Here is a 17,010-nt window from a genome sequence, read left to right as displayed (position 1 = left end):
TTTTAGAGATCAGATTAACCATCCGGCTGAGGATACTAGAATACATCTGTTTTTTTTCCCCACTTTCTGGTAAAAGTATCATAAATTATCTTTGTTTTATTTTTCTATTTTTCTAAACTGTGTTTTATTTATTTTTATTTTAATTTTTTTAAAGATTTTATTTATTTATTTGAGACAGAGAGAATGAGAGAGAGAGAGCACGTGAGAGGGGGGAGGGTCAGAGGGAGAAGCAGGCTCCCTGCTCGGCAGGGAGCCTGATGCGGGACTCGATCCAGGGACTCCAGGATCATGACCTGAGCCGAAGGCAGTCGCTTAACCAACTGAGCCACCCAGGCGCCCTAAACTGTGTTTTAAATCAAATGGTCTGTTTTCAGTCTGGTTTCTTGTTAAAAAGATTGTTTGCAAAATGAGTGGGTTTTGGTTTTTGTTTTTTGGATTTTCCTCCTGATCACCAAATACATTTAGCCAGAATTTTCTGTTATGGGCTGATTTTTTTACTTTAATCAGCTTTATTGAGGTATAATTTATATACAATAAAATTCAATTTTAAATGTACGATTCCATACAAATTATTTTCGACAACTTTTACACAGTCATGTAGCAAACAACAACACAATCATCATATAGGATCTTTATATCACCCCCAAACTTCATTCATGCCCTTTTGAAATGCCCTCTGGGCTGACTTTTTTTTTTTTTTTTTTTTTTTTTGAGAGAGAGAGAGCGAGCATGAGCAGGGGGGGGAGCAGAGAGACAGAGAGAGAGAATCCTCAAGCAGACTCCCTACTAACTGTGGAGCCGGATGCAGGCCCGACCCCAGGGCCCTGAGTGGAAACCAGGAGTCAGACCTTAACCGACTGAGCCACCCAGGCGCCCTCCTCTGGGCTGACTTTTAAGAACCTTTATAGAGGATTACCGGTGTCACATGAGAAAATAGAGGATGTCCTCTGAGATTGGGTGGGGATTTTCCCACTGTGAAGAACAGCCACCATTTCCCTGTCTGCAGACATCCGACAGCCTGTCCTTCTCCCTAATCTCCTATGTCTGTGTTAACCACCAGCTCTCTCTGGGCCCGAACAGTAGTCAATACTGTTTCCATCCTCAGCTGGGTGGACTGTGCCTCTTACTGGAAGACTGATGAGCCCTAAGACGAGGTGCTTCCTGGGCTTACTGGTGCTCCCTGTGACTACAGCCCCCAGACTTTTAGGTCCAAGTGGTTTCAGAACTTCCCCTCCCCCCTCTTGAGGTGGCGTAGGCTCGGCCAACAGGCGTGCGATGAAGCACTGTGTAGTGTTGGAACCATGCCACCTTGATTCGTTTGCCAGGCTGCTGTAACAAATAGCGGACTGCGGGGCTTAAACAACAGAAGTGTGTGGCCTCCCAGCCCCGCAGGCTAGAAGCCCACCACGGAGGGGTCGTCAGGGGTGGTTCCTTTCCGAGGGCTGTGACGGAGCATCCGTGCCCGGCCTCCTCCTAGCTTCTGCTGGAAGCTGGTTTGCTGGTTTGCTGGCCATCCCTGGCCTTCCTACAAGCATCACCCTGACCTCTGCCTTCATTTCCAGGTGGCGTTCTCCCTGTGTGTGTACCTGTGTTCCAGTGTCCCCTTTTCAATAAGGACACCAGTCATATTGGTTAATGACTTCTTAATTAATTACATCTGCAACAACCCTGGTTCCAAATGAGGTCATTTTCTGAGAACCTGGGGGTTTAGGACTTCAACATATGAATTTTGAGAGGGAAACACAAGTCAACCCTTAACACTTTTCATCATCCAAATGCCCCCGCCCCCAAATCATAAACATGGAGTAATCATGCCTCGCATTGGTATAGACCCCGGTGTCTTCTCAGAAATGAAGAGCAGACTCCTGCAGATTCTTTTATTTATTCATTTTTTTGCAATTCAACTAACCAACATATAGTACATCCTTAGTATCAGATGACTCCTGCAGATTCTTAAACTGTAGAGCATATGTGAACACCTGGGGACCTGTGAGAAACACAGATTTCTGGATCCCATCTCTAGAGGGTCTGATTCCTGAGTCTGGACCAGAGCCCAGTAATCCATATTGTTTAACAAGCACCACAGGTGTTTCTGATGCAGCAGGTCCCCACCTTCAGAGAAGTCCTGGTGTGGGCTGCAAGGGGTTGTATTGCTGAAGGATCCAGGGTCTGGCTGCTGGTGGAAAATGCAATGGAGAGAAGCAGAGCCTGAGTGGAATATTAAACATGGTGAGTGGCAGGGTCTTTACATCTGAGTAGTGAAGACATGTGCTCGGAGGTCTTTCTCTGACACGTAACCCACTTAGAAATAGGGATGGGCTAGAGATACACTATGGGCTAAATTTTCAGCTATATATATTTTTTGTGAGCCATTCCTTTCCCATTCAGGGGTCATCCATCACTCCTCCAGTCAGCCAGAGCTTTCTGTCTTCGGAAAGCAGCCAACATTCAGCAAGCAAGAGCTACCTCCAAAAGCTGGTGGGGAAGGTGGCTTTGCAATGCCCCATCCCCTTCCCTGGGTCTCACCATCTCTCCTGCCTTCTCTTACCTTTTTTTTTTTTTTTTTTAAGATTTAATTTATTTATTTGACAGAGAGAGAGAGACAACGAGAGAGGGAACACAAGCAGGGGGAGTGGCAGAGGGAGAAGCAGGCTTCCCGCTGAGCAAGGAGCCGGATGTGAGACTCGATCCCAGGACCCCGGGATCATGACCTGAGCCGAAGGCAGACGTTCAACCGACTGAGCCACCCAGGAGCCCCTTCTCTTACCTTTCTTAAGGAGGAATTTCCCTTGGTCCTCTGTTGAGATGGTTGGTTTCCTTCTTAAAGCACAATCTGTTTGGTTTCTTTCTTTCTTTCCCTCTGCTTGCCCCCATAATTTAGCAATAGTTTCGTATTCACTGGGCACTTTGCCTCTGACACGAGAATGTGAACTCTCTAAGGGTGGAGACTTGACCTTCAATGTTCTCACTCTTTTTCTCATCCCCCCCTAGCACCTGCCCGAGTGCCGGGCACATTTTAGATGCCCCAAAAGGTTTGTGGAACTAACTGAATGGATGGATGGATGGATGGATGGATGCTGGTGCCACCTGTGAACAGTAAAGATGACCATGGAGAATATATGGAGCATTTACACCATCTCAGATGAGTCCATGTTAAGGCTGTGTGAAGGCTAAGTGCCAGAATACCAAGGAACAGGTGAGTCACTTGGGGTAGGAATTAGGGATTGTTTCACGGAGGCTGTTTCTATGGGTTTTCCTTCCAGCCTCCTATTTTGCTCAGCTTAAATGTTTTCACATTGTGTTTGAGTGAAGAGGGGTCTTTCCTTAGTACTGAGCTTAAGCAAATGGAACTTTTGTTTGTGGGAGAAGTGGTTTTGGAACTTGAGGGGCTCTTTGGGAACCAGTATGCAATGGGGTTTTGGAGCAAGCCTGTTGGACCATGTGTCTGAATGGAAGAAGGGGTGGAGAGATGGGGCCAACAAGGAAGACTTTTCTCGGGCAACTCCGCATAGAGTTGAAAATTACCTGAGAGAGAGAGAGGAGGTTGATCCAGCCCTGGAAAATTGGCCATACCCTTCAACTTATTTTTTGATGCATGATTTCCCTTGAATCTTGGGTCCAGAGGGAGATCCTGGCCCCTCTAATTGAGCTCCTCTGGAATCTCTAGAGGCTGCCCTGTGGTAAGGACTCTGAGGAGCTACTTGTCTCTTCACCAAGAATCTACCCGCCCAGGGCAGCTCTGGCTCCATGGCCACACAGTGGGAACAAGGAGTTTTCAAGCTGCTCAGAAATCATTGTTGGAAAATCAGGAACTCCTTGTATCTCTCTGGGTGATCCAATTTGAAGATCTTAATTTAAGAAATAAAGCGAAGAAACAAATTCGGTAAGGAATTTAGCAAGACAACGGGTATTTTTGTTACTTTCCTGGTCAAGTGGTGCCCCCTTGTGGGCACTTTGATGTACTCTCCAGGATGCTGGGCTCCATCCGGCAAAGCAAGATGGCAGCAGTGAGGACAATCCCCAAAATTGCTAGTTCAGGCCAAGTCCGGTGGATCTCTGTGGATTTTCTACTAGGCAAGAATGTAACTTAGGAGAGTGGTGTGGGCTAATTTGTGCCTCCCGCCACCTGCCCAGAAGATATGTTGGTATCTGTGAACGTGACCTTATTTGAAAATAGGGTCTTTGCAGATGTAATTAAGGAGTGAGTAAGGTCAGGCCGGTAGAGTGGGCTCTTCATCCAATAGACTGGTGTCCTTATAAGAAGAGCAGAGGGTCATGCGGGGAGAGAAGGTCATGTGAGGACGGAGGCAGGGGTTGCAATGCTGCAGCTCTAAGCCCAGGAGCGGGCAAGACTGCCCGGCTCAGCAGAAGCTCGGACATGGGGGCATGGCACAGACCCCCCTCTCAGGGCCTCTAGAAGGAACCAGGTTGCTGACACCTTGCTTTTGCACTTACAGCCTCCAGGGCTGTGAGAGAGTAAATGTTTACCGTAGGAAGGCATTCAGGTGGTGCTACTTCGGTATAATGGGCTCAGCGAACAAATACGCAAAGGGTCTGGGATTCTGAGGGTCCCAGCTACCACTTACAACTTGTGTGACCTCAGACAAATCACTTCAGTGTCTCTGAGCCTCAGTTTCATTAACTACACAGTGGAAACATGCAAAAGTAAGAGTTCCCCTACCCCAAGGTTCCTGTGAGGATGAAGAGTGATCATGTACGTAAGCACATTTTGTTAATTGTAGAGCACTGTGCAAATGTTATATTATCACACAGCAAAGTGGTGGTGTAGTGTGGTGGCTAAGAGCTAGGCCCTGAAGTTCGTTTGCCTGGGCCCATGTGTAGAAATGTTGTAAAGGCGAATATCATGAAAACTTGACTCTCAAATGAGCCAAAGGCCGTGATGCCCAGGAATGGAGTTGGAATACATTAGAGGGATCAGTAAATTCTTGCTCTGTTACAAATTACCCCAAAACTCACTGTCTTAAAACAATGAACATTTACTATACACGGTTTCTGTGGGCCAAGAATCTGGAGCAATTTAACTGGGTGCTTCTGGTTTGGGGTTTCTTATGAGGATACAGTCAAGAAGTTGGCTGTGTCTGGGGGACCCACTTCCAAGATGGTGCACTCACACTGCGCTTGGCATGCGGCCTCAGTCTTTACTTACCACGGGGTCCTCTCCATTAGTCACCTTGAGTATTTTCATGATGTGCCAGCCCCTCACTCCTCCCAGCTCCCCTGCCTGCTTACCTCACCAACGTTCTTCCCTTGGCAGTGGTTCCTGATCCTCTCAGGGCCACAGACCCTAAAGCTCTGAAAAGGACCAGGGACCTTCCCTCCAGTGAAGCACACATATACAATTACACAGTCTATCCTAAATAGAATTTCAAGAGGTTCTAAGGTCAGGTACCACTGGTTCACAGAGATCTCTGTCAAACACAAATCTAATTATGTAACTTCCTGTTTAAAATCTTTCCATGACCCCTATGGCCTGCAGGATAAAAAACTCATTAGCGTGTCATAATCTGACCCCAACTTACTTTTAGTAACAGCGACAACAACATCAACATGTTGAGTGTCTTCTGTGTGGCAGGCACTTTTCATATTCTTTCTAATCCTTAGAAGAACCCCACAAGGAGTGAGTTTTATTCTTGGTGTTTTGGAGATAAGGAACGTCTCAGAGGTGAGATGTAGTGGGTCTATGGCCCCGCTGAGCTTTCACGACTCTAAAGCTGTTGTCCCTCTGTGAGGCTCACTGTCCCACCGTGTGTCCCACCTGCCGCTGGACACACTCCACACTCCTTCCTCTGGTGCTTCAGAATGACTGGTAATTTCCAGACACGCTGTGGGTTTCTGCACACATGGTTTTCTCTTCCTCGAAGTTCTTTCCTCTTCTCTCACTCTCTCTCTTCTCCGACCTTCCTCCCTCATCATTGTGCTCTGGTATCCTGTTCTTTCTTCAAGACTCAGGGTGTCGCTTCTTTCATGGAACTTTCTGTAGATTCCCCTGTCAAAGCTGGCAGCCCCGCCATGACTTGCTAGTGGCCCATCACATATTCTGCAACCATCACCAGGCTGTGTTGTAATTTCTAATTTATTTGCCTATCTACTACCATTATACCGAGTTCCTTGAAGGTGGGTATCAGGCATCTCTCTAACCATGGTCTCCCCAGCACTTGGCACAGGATGGCTGTTTGATGTGTATTTGCTGAATGAGAGAATGAATGAGTGAGTGAGTGAATGAATGGCATTTTCTGCAAGAACACCCAACCAGCATATAAATCACCCAGCTTTTGAATAAATGTGGCAGGACCCTCAGCAGTTCCCGAGGCTTCAGCAGTTTCTAGAATGTCTCTAGTAAGCCAGGGGTGGCAGGGAGATGTCACACCTCGAAATACTCTGCCACTTCTTTCTTAACACTTTAGCACCCGAAAGGAGAAAGCAGAGATAATTTGTGCCTACTTGTAGTAGCCATTTGTCCCCTTTGAACAAAAGGGGAACGAGGTTCTGGCAATTATAATGTCTCTACCAGATGTCCTATCATCTAATGCTCTGCAGACTGGGGACCAGGATCCAGATGCTCTGAGCCCATGTCTTGGAGTGTTTTCCTGAAACACACACTGTTTTGTCTGGGATAAGTGAAAGGCCCCTTTAAGAACTTGTGAAGGCTCTACTTGTCTGTGAAATCTCCTTGTATGTTAAGGAAAACAACAGATGTCAAGCAGACTTCAAGTAGTTTTGATATGGTTCCATTTTAATAAGAAAAGTATAAATAGGTATATGTATATAAATATGTATATGGTAAAAGGAGGTGTATCAAAATGGTAATAATTGTGATCTCTGGGTAGTAGGATTTTGAATTATTTTTCTTTTCTTTTTTATTTATGGTTTCTAATTTTTGTGTAAGGTGTATGAATTGCTCATGTGATTTAAGAAGTCTTCTAGTTGTCAAAATACTAATGACCTGCAGTAAGATACGCTCTCATTGCAAGTTGTGACTTTTCTTTCTTAACATAGATAAAATCACACATTGTCTGCACATAACATAGGAAGTGGTTTCTAGAGCAGCAGAAAGTCAAGGTGACTTTAATATGAAGGCAACTTCTACAAAGGCTATATTTATAAAAGTTCAGTTCAGTGAAATAGTTTACTTGGATGCTTATTGTTTAGATCTGACATCTTCAAAGACTGTCAGGAAGCCTAGAGGCGGAAGATGCAAGGTATTTTCTAAATGTTTTACTCAGTAGCCGAGTGTGTCCAGCAGTGAGGAAGATCCCTTGGTATTTGCCTTGTTGTTAGCTTCTTAGTGGATTTTCTTTTAAAGAAGTCAAACTGTGTTGTGTTGTTGTCTATTTAAAAAAAAAAAAAAACACGGGGCGCCTGGGTGGCTCAGTCGTTAAGCGTCTGCCTTCAGCTCAGGTCATGGTCCCAGGGTCCTGGGATCGAGTCCCACATCGGGCTCCCTGCTCAGCGGGAAGCCTGCTTCTCCCTCTCCCACTTCCCCTGCTTGTGTTCGCTCTCTCACTGTGTCTCTCTCTGTCAAATAAATAAATAAAATCTTAAAAAAAAAAATCTATGCTACGGGAAACAAATTAGCAGAAACACAAGTGGGGCTCTTCTGATTCATTTGCCTCTGTGTTGATGGTGTCCTTTGGTGCTAGTTTCAAAATCATTCATTCATTCATCTGATTCATTCATTCATCTGATTCATCCAGGTTCTGTTGTAATTCCTGGGAATGCAGCAATAAACAAAGCAAAGTTCCTGCTCTCAGGAAGCTGACTTGCTTGTGGGAGGAGACAGAACATGAACAAATAAATATGCAGCATGGCAGGAGTGATATGTACGATGGAAGAGCAGATGGTGGTCCAGCGTGCAGGGGAGGGGCGGGGGAGGTGGCAGTGCCATTTTTTGTAGAGTGATCGTGGGTTTCTTTGATAAGGAGACATTTGAGCAGGGATCTGAAGAGGGAGGGAAGGAGCAAACCTATGGATATGTGGGGGAGCCCCCCAGTAGGAGATATAAGCAAGGGTAAAGACCTGAGGTGGGAGTGTGCTGGGCCTTTGGGGACAGCAGTAGGAGCGATTGGGGAGACCATGCATTAATGAGTCAGCAAAGGACAAGGGCAGCAAATGGGGTCTTGTAGGCCACTGAGAGGATACTGGCTTTTCTTCTGAGTGAATTAGTCACATGAGGCTCTGAGCCTGCTAAAGGCTGTGTGGAGACTAGGCCATAGAGGGGCAAGGCCTGGAAGCAGGGGGACTAATTGGGGAATTGTTGCAACAACCCCAAGAGATGATGGAGGCTTGGATGGGGGACAGTAAAGTAATGGGAAGTGGATGGGTTCTGGATATATTTTGAAAGCAGAATCACCTGGGTTTACTGATAGATGAGAAAATGTGAGAGAGAAATGAATCTGCGTTTTTGGCCTGAGCAATGGGGTAGAGAGTGGTCTACTATCTAAGAAAGGGAAGATGGCAGGAAAAATAGGTTTTGGGGTGTTCCAATAACTATATCTACTGCCTAGTAACAAACCACCCCAAGCCTAGGGCTTGAAACATGATTAATTCTCACAAATCTGCAATATGGACAGAACTCAGTGGAGGCTTAATGGGTGCAGGTGGTATTAGTTGGGGGACGCAGCTGCTGGCTGGAACTATCTGAGGTTCGTCAATCCCATGCAGCAGTTGACGCTACCTATTGGCTGGGCCCTCGGCTGGGACTGTTGGCCAGAACTCCCACACCTCACCCGCTCCATGTGACTGGTGGCTTCCTCACAGCATGGTGGCTGGGCTCCAAGAGTGAGCCTTCCAAAAACAAGATGGAAGTGCATGACAGTTCTATGCCCTAGCCTAGGAAGTCTCATAGCCTCATTTCTACCGTTCGCTCTTGCCTGACAGAGTCACAAAGATCAGTCTAGTTTCAAGGGGAGGGGGTATGGGCCTCGGCCTTCCGTGGGACATGTCAGCATCACATTGTAGAAGAGCGTGTGGGATGGGAGATATTGTAGTTCCCATCTTCAGAAAATACAATCTGCCACCAGAGGGATCAAGATTTGTAAAGTGAGAGTGGAGATGTTGAGTAGGCAGGTAGATGTATGAGTCCAGAGAGCTCAAGTCAAGGAAATAAACTTTGGAGGCTTTAGGTATTGCTGGTATTTAAAGCCATCTAGAACAAGTAGAAAGAGGGAGAGGGAGATTATTAAGCATTGCATTATTTATTGAGTGGTTATATACTCAGCATTGTGGGAGATAGTTTGTGGAAACTTTGTGGATACCATGTGGTAGAGCTCACTCCTCATGTGAACGGAGAGTTCAGCTCAGTTTCTGACTCTGCATTTTTATCTTGCTCCCAGTGCTCTTGGTGGGGGAGCCCATGATTAAATCTAACAAGCCTCTTTTGTCCTCGGGAAGCTGACCTCTCAGCTGTGCTTGGAGTGCCCTCAGGCTTTCCCTGAATAACAATAGCCAAAAGCATTCAGATTTTTAAAAACCTAGAAACCTTCAAAAGGGCAATATTGAGAAATAAAGAACTGAATTATTCCATTGTTAAGCAACTTCATGTCAGGGTAAAAGAGAACAAGAAATTCTGGCGGTTAAAGTATTCACTAAAGGTTAAAAAAGAAAAAGGAAAGAAAAGAAACAAGAAAGACACTTTTCATCCTTAAGAGATCTGATGAAGCTTAGAACCAAGGCCCCAGTTAAGATCTTTATTTTATGATCAGACTAAATGCCAGACTGTTGAAAAGGGGTAAACCATAAACTTCTGAGCATGGCACATAAAAGCTTTCATAATCTGGCCCTTTCGTTTCCAACCCTATTATATTCCATTATATTCTGGTCACTCCACTCCAAAATCCCCTAAACACGCTACACCTGTTGACCTCTCCACGGTTTTTTCCCCCTTTTTGATTCATGGCAAACTCCTACTCATCCTTCAAAGTCATCTGCTCTACAAAGCAGGTGGTTGCAGTCACCCTTCCGAGTGCTCCTATAGGCTTTTGTAGTCCTGTATTGTTTATCATCAGCCAGCCAGTTTCTTAAGGGCAGAAACCCCCGGTGCTTTTTTGGCAGCCCCAGCACCCAGTAATGCTGGGCAGAGAACCGATAGTTTATGTGGGGGAACAAAGGCAGTAGGAAATGTAAATAAAATTAAATTTCCTTATAACTTGCAGCCCATTGACAAATACTTGAGGCAGGCAGAATGTAACATTCCTCCAGGGAACTCCCAACTGTCTTACTGTTAATGCTTCACTAGATGGAAAAACAACCTTAGCTTGACAATAGGTAGTCCTCCAGGATCCTGGGAGTCTTCTTTAGCATATGAAAGTCCTTTTGGAAACTTCCCTGGTCTTTACCTCCCCCAACTTCATAGTATATAATCAGTTGCTCTTCACAATCCCGGGGCAGCCCTTTCTGCCCATGGGTCCTGTCCTTGTGCTTTAATAAAACCACCTTTTTGCACCAAAGACGTCTCGAGAATTCTTGGCCATCAGCTCCAAACCCCGACCAACATTACCACATCAATAATCACTAAATTTTTTTCTGTTTTTGGAATGGATATACTAAAACTTTAACAATGCTCTTTAGTGTAGAAAAGCACTTAGTTTCTGCTCCCATTTTCTGGGTCTTGCTTCTTGACTTGTCTGAGTAAGGTTGATAAGGCAGGATTTTCACTGTGGAGAAGTCTTTTGCTTGTAAGGAAGCCCCATGGCTTGGACAGGAGGACAGCATTATCCCAAAATCCTGGGGCTTGGTTTCTGCCTACTTCACAAATGGAGGTTAGGGAGCCCTACATTTTCACCAATTTCTAATTTACTTAGGAGTTTGGCTCTTATCCTCTTATCCTGCACTTACCCTAGCACAGTATCTGTTGACTCCCTTTCATAAAATCTGAACTGTCAGGAATCAATGGTCTTCACAAATCATTTTTTTGGGAAAAGATTTTATTTATTTGATAGAGACACAGCGAGAGAGGGAACACAAGCAGGGGGAATGGGAGAGGGAGAAGCAGGCTTCCCGCCGAGCAGGGAGCCCGATGTGGGGCTTGATCCCAGGACCCTGAGATCATGACCTGAGCTGAAGGCAGACGCTTAATGACTGAGCCACCCAGGCGCCCCACAAATCATTTTGATTACCTAAATGTATTGGCTATACAAGCTGGTCCTAATGCAGTTTTTGAAGTTTGAAGAACAAGGGTAGAGGGATATAGACTGTAGTATTTGTGAAGGTGACACAGCTGTTAGAACAAGTGAGCTTGTCTTTAGGAAGCTCTGTGGTAGCATAAGGGGTAATAGCAGAAGGCCCTGCATGTCAACTGCAGTTACTTCTAGGGCTTATAGATAATATCCTCTTCTTGCGCATGAGTGGGATGAGCTGTCTCCAGAATGCTGAAGATTTTGGGGAAGTAACAGATGTACCAGAGAATTCCCTCCCTGTATCTCTCAGTGGCTGTCACTACTAAGAAATAAAGAGAAACTCCTCTTGGCGCAACAATAAGGGTTCTCCTCCTCTGTTGTTATCATACAAAACATCAGTGAGGTAGTTGTTTGCAGTCCGTAAACTTTACAACCATGCTAACTGGTCTCAAACCAGACACGGATGTGAAAGGTCCTGGCATGGGTGATGAGTTCAGTGTTCACAGGTAAGTCTACCTTCCATTCCAGTCAGCTCACCTCCTGGGATCTGAGGAAATCTTGAGATTTTCTCTGGAATCCTAGTGGCCCTTCTTCCTCTGGGGCATGTGGCTCCCTGGTGGGGAGTTACCAACCACCATAACTAGAGATACTGCAAACCCACTCATGAACAGAGTTAACACATGCGGTGCTAGGAAGCCAAGGTCCAGAAGAGGGGGGGTGCGGGTAGGGAGGGGTGGACTTGGAAGAAGAAGCTGGGAAGTAGTTGGAGGGAGGGAGTGAAGGAAACAGGGTGATGGAGCCTGAACTTGGAACCAGGGAGGTCAGATCCAGTAAGAGAAAGTGAGAACCAAAGTGGTTGCTTTGAGGGGCAGATCAGGATTCGTTAGCCAAGACTGAAGCCTTGTCTTGACGCTCCATCTGGGACTGACAGGCAGAAGGAACAGCCTTGGTGTACTGTGCTGGAATGGGCAGTCATGTGCTGGCTGGATTCCCTGCCAGTGTTCAGGTTCAGCTTCATCTTTACTCCTTACTAACACCTTGAACTGAAATACACAATGGTAGGTGTGTAGACCTGAGCAGGGCTGGGGAGAGTGTCTCAGATCCAGGAGATGAATGGGTGGGGCTCTGTGTGCTTTGGGTGCTGTGGTGGGAAGAGAGGTAACCAGCAGGCTGGATGCTGGCTTTTTCTGTGAGTTTTCTCCTACTAAGTCCTTGAAGTGTCTCTGTCTCTAAAAAGACACTGTGATTGACTTCTGACCTAGAAAATAAAGCATGCTTGCCTTTCTATGGCTATGGAGCCCTATTTGAACCAAGCAGCCCTAGCAGCTGAGACTTCCATCCTGAAATCTGTAACATTATCTCATCTTTGGGTCATTGTACATTTGGAACTAGACACAGGAGGAGACTGGAATTTTCACATGCTAGTCTGTAAATGCCACAAAGGCAGGCCCTGTGTCTATATTCCTCCTTCCCGTGTCTCCAGTAGATAGCACAGTGCCAGGTACCATGTGCTCAGGACACATTTGTTGAATAAATAAATGACCCCGCCCCCAGCGGTAAATGTGAGGACCCTGGTTCATATTTCCAACAGGTGGGGCTAGCGGTTGTGTTATGAGACACATTCCCCAAGCCTCCCCGTATCAGATCACTGTTATTTCTTTTTCCCTTCAGCCTCTGCCCTAAGCACAGGCAAAGATGTCACGGGGGCGGGGGAGGGGGTTTGGGGGAGGCGGTTTGGGGGAGGAAGGGAATCTGAAATTAAGCTAAAAGCATATAGTCTTGTCCTTACACAGTCTTCATGTTTTCTCCCTTCTTTCCCTTGTATTTAGTTATCTGGCTGTGCAAAAATTTACCCCAGAATGTAGCAGTTTGAAACAACAAATATGATCTCACATAGTTTCCAAGGGTTGGGAATCTGGTCTATGGGGTGGTTCTGGCTCACGTCCTCCCACAAGGTCTGTTTGTTGGCCAGGGCGGCAGTCATCTGAAGGCTCGACTGGATGGGAGAGCTGCTTCCAAAAAGTCTCACATGGCTGTTGACTTACCACGCGGGCCTCTCTGAGGAACTGCTTCAGTGTCCTTTTCAGTGTCCTTACAACACAGCAGCTGGCTGTGGTCAGAGCAGGTGAACAGAGAGTGAGCGAGCAGGGGCAGTACAAGGAAGAGGGACAGCGAGGGACAAGGAGGAGTGGGGAGGAAGGACACCCGCTCTCTGAAGTCCTACACTGCCACTTCTGCCTGATTCTATTCTTTGGAAGCAAGTAACTACATTCGGCCCACACCCAAGATGTGGGCAATTAAGCCTCACCTTTTGAAGGGAGGCGTCTCAAAGATTTTGTGGAAATATTTTCAAGCTATTACAGCCCTCTGTCAGAGTCTCCATCCTCCTGGCCATGTTCCTGCATCTCTCTCATTTGCCCTTTTTCTCCTAAGTCGGCTAATCCTCATACCTCTAAGCCAACTTTCTCATAAATTAACTAATTCTAGGGGAATTGTAAGCTTCCTATAGATTGTCTCAGGCCCTGGAATCCTGATAACCCCCCCCCCTTTTTTTTCATAGCTTAGTGTTTTTCTACAGCACACCTAAATATGTTGATGTAATTAATTTGCATTAAAGTATAGAGGGCTCATCAACTCACTGGTCCAAGTGTGCTTCCCATTTTTAAAAGGCACAAAGAGAATCCTCACTCTAGAAAGTACCTCTTTAACCTAAAGGAGAGACTCTGCTGGTAGTGTTAAGTGTGATGAATGTCTGAGGCAGAGTCAGGCTAGTCCCACAATGCCACAAGGTGATTCTGCTGGAGGGAGGTATGAGCACATAAGAGGAAGGGCTTACTCAGACCTGCTCACCAAAGTGCTCTCTTTGTTCTTTCTGTTTCTTTCTGTCTCTTTGTCTCCATTTCTCTGTCTCCTGTCTCCCCCAATGCCCGTGTGTGTGTGTGTGTGTGTGTGTGTGTGTGTGTGTGTGTGTGTGTGTATCTTTGCTCTGTGACTTAAACTGGCATTCAAACCCCTTCTCCACACCACCCCCCAACTTTGCACTGTTGGCACCTCTTCTGATTCTTAGAAGCTCTTTTCTCTTTTTCCCTAACTTCCTACCCACTTCTACCCCAGATGTTATTATTAGCAGATTTTGGGACAGTTACTTGTTTCATTCAAACAAAAAAGAAACAAAACCTCTGCACCTCTGCATAATGTAGCAGTAGACTTCAGTTTAAACAAGTTGTATTTCAAACTGGATATAACAGAAAATGTTTCTTAAATAAAACTTGTTTTCCTGATTCTGAAAGCAATACATATTAGTTCCAGAGAATTTGGATTTTATAAAGAAGCACAAAGAAGAAAATTATAATTGTCAATTATTCTATGATCAGAGATAACTGAGGTTAACATGATATATGTCCTTTAGTCTTTTACATACAGAAACACACACACACACACACACACACTATTGGGATATTCTGTACATATTGTTTCATAATCTACTCACCTTTTTCTTTTCTTTTTATTTGAAAAAAATTTTTAAAGATTTTTATTTATTTGAGAGAAGAGAGAGAGAGTGCCTATGCACGTGCATGAGTGAGAGGTGGGGCAGAGGGAGAGGGAAAAGTAGACTCCCTGCTGAACAGGGACCCCTGGGGCTTGGTGCCAGGACGCTGAGATCACGACCGGAGCCAAGGCAGACGCTTAACTGACTGTGCCACCCAGGTGCCCCTCTACTTACTTTTTTTCTCATTAATATTTTATGGTGGACATTTTCCCATGCCAGTATTTTTCTATAAAAATATTTTAAATTACTATATAATAGTCTACTATATGACTACATCAAAATTAAAATTTATTTAATCTACTATTCTTGGATATTTACGGTATCTCCCCCCTCCCCTACACACATTTATTTGCTGTTAACAATAATACTGTGTTGAACCTTCTGGTATTTTAAGTCTTTATCCACATCTATGTTTATTTCCTTAGCATAATTCCTAAAAATAGAACAGTTGGATTAGAAGGATGCGCACTGTAGGTTCTTGGTACATGGAGCCAAATTAATGTTCAGAAGGGTTATGCGGATTTCTACTCGTTAGCAATGTATGAGAATGCTGTTTTTCTACACTCTAGACAACATTGACTATCATCAATTTTTTTCTCTATTGATTTTTAGTTTGATTCTACTGTGTTCAGAAAAATATACTTTGAATTCAATCCTTTTAAATTTATTGAGATTTGTTTTATAGGCCAGAATGTTGTCTATCTTGGTCAGTGTCTGATAGGCACTTGAAAAGAATGTGTATTCTGCTATTTTTAGGTAGAGTGTTCTGTGTCAATTAGGGCAAATTGGTTGATAGTGTTGCTGAAATCTGTATCTTTGCTGATTTTCTATTGCCTTGTTCTATCAATTACAAAGAGAAAAATGTTAGAATCTCCCACTATAATTTTGCATTTGTCTATTTTTCCTTTCTATCAACTTTTGCTTGCTGGGTTTTGGAGCTCTGTTATTGGAGGCACACATATTTAGCCTTGTTATACCTTCTTATAGAATTGACCTGCGTATAATAATGTAATGTTTATCTTCTTTTTTTCCAGTTTTACTAATAAATACTTGGCATACATCACTGTATACATTTGAGGTGTACAGCATAAATGTTTAATGTACATATATTATAAAATGATTACCATGACAGGTTTAGTTAACATTCATCATCTCATAGAGATACAATAACAAGAAAGGAAAAAACTGTCTCCTTGTGATGAGTACTTTCAGGATATACTCTCTTAACAACCTTCCTTTGTATCATAGAGCAGTGTTAACTATAGTTACCATGATGTACATTATATCCCTAGGGCTTACTTATAACTGAAGTTTGTACCTTTTGACCATCTTTTTCCAATTCTTCCTTCCCCTACCCCCTAAGATTCATATTTATTCCTGATAATATTCTTTGTCCTGAAGTCTATTCTGTCTGCTATAAATAGAACCTCTTGAGCTTTTAAAATAAGTGCTGTCTATATACCATATATTTTCCCAGGATTTTACTTTTATATTTAACCTATTTATGCCTTTATATATTTTATATATATTTTATATATTATATAAATATATATATAATATATATTTTATATATATTTTATATATTATATAAATATATATATATTTCAGTTTTTTTTTTTTTTGTAGGCAGTATAGATTATGACTTGCTTTGTTAAAAAAACCTACCTGACAATCTTTGCCTTTTAATTGGAGTGTTTAGACCACTTCTTTAATATAATTCTTGATGCATTCAGATTCAGTTTATTGTCTTGAAGTTTTACCTGTTTGTTCCATCTATCCTTTATTTCTTCTTTCCTTTTTTTTTTTTTTTGCCTTTTTTTGGATTAATTCAGTACTTTTTAGAGTTCTCTTTATCTCTTCTCTTGGCTTGTTAGCTATACCTCTTTGTTTTATTATTATTATTAAAGATTTATTTATTTATTTTAGAGAGAGAGAGAGAGAGAGCATGAGTGGGAGGGTAGAGGGAGAGGGAGAGAGGATCTCAAGCAGACTCTGCTGAGCACCGAGCTTGACACGGGACTCGATCTCACAACCCTGAGATCATGACCTGAGTCGAAACCAAGAGTCAGATACTTAACCAATTGTGCCACCCAGGTGCCCCTGTTTTATTATTATTCTTTAGTGATTCCTCTAGGGTATAAAATATATATTTTTAACTTGTCACAGTCTAGTACATATGGTATGAGAACCATAAAACAGTATACTTCCATTTCGGTCTCCCATCATTGGTGTTATTGTTGTCATCCATTTAATGTCTACATATGTTATAAACTCCATAATATCTTGGAGTTTTTTTTTTTTTTTTTTTTAGATCAGGGGTTGGCA

This window comes from Phoca vitulina, unplaced genomic scaffold (assembly GCF_004348235.1).
Source record: "Phoca vitulina isolate PV1807 unplaced genomic scaffold, GSC_HSeal_1.0 scaffold43, whole genome shotgun sequence".
Classification (NCBI taxonomy): Eukaryota; Metazoa; Chordata; class Mammalia; order Carnivora; family Phocidae; genus Phoca; species Phoca vitulina.
Note: the sequence above shows the minus strand (reverse complement) of the source record.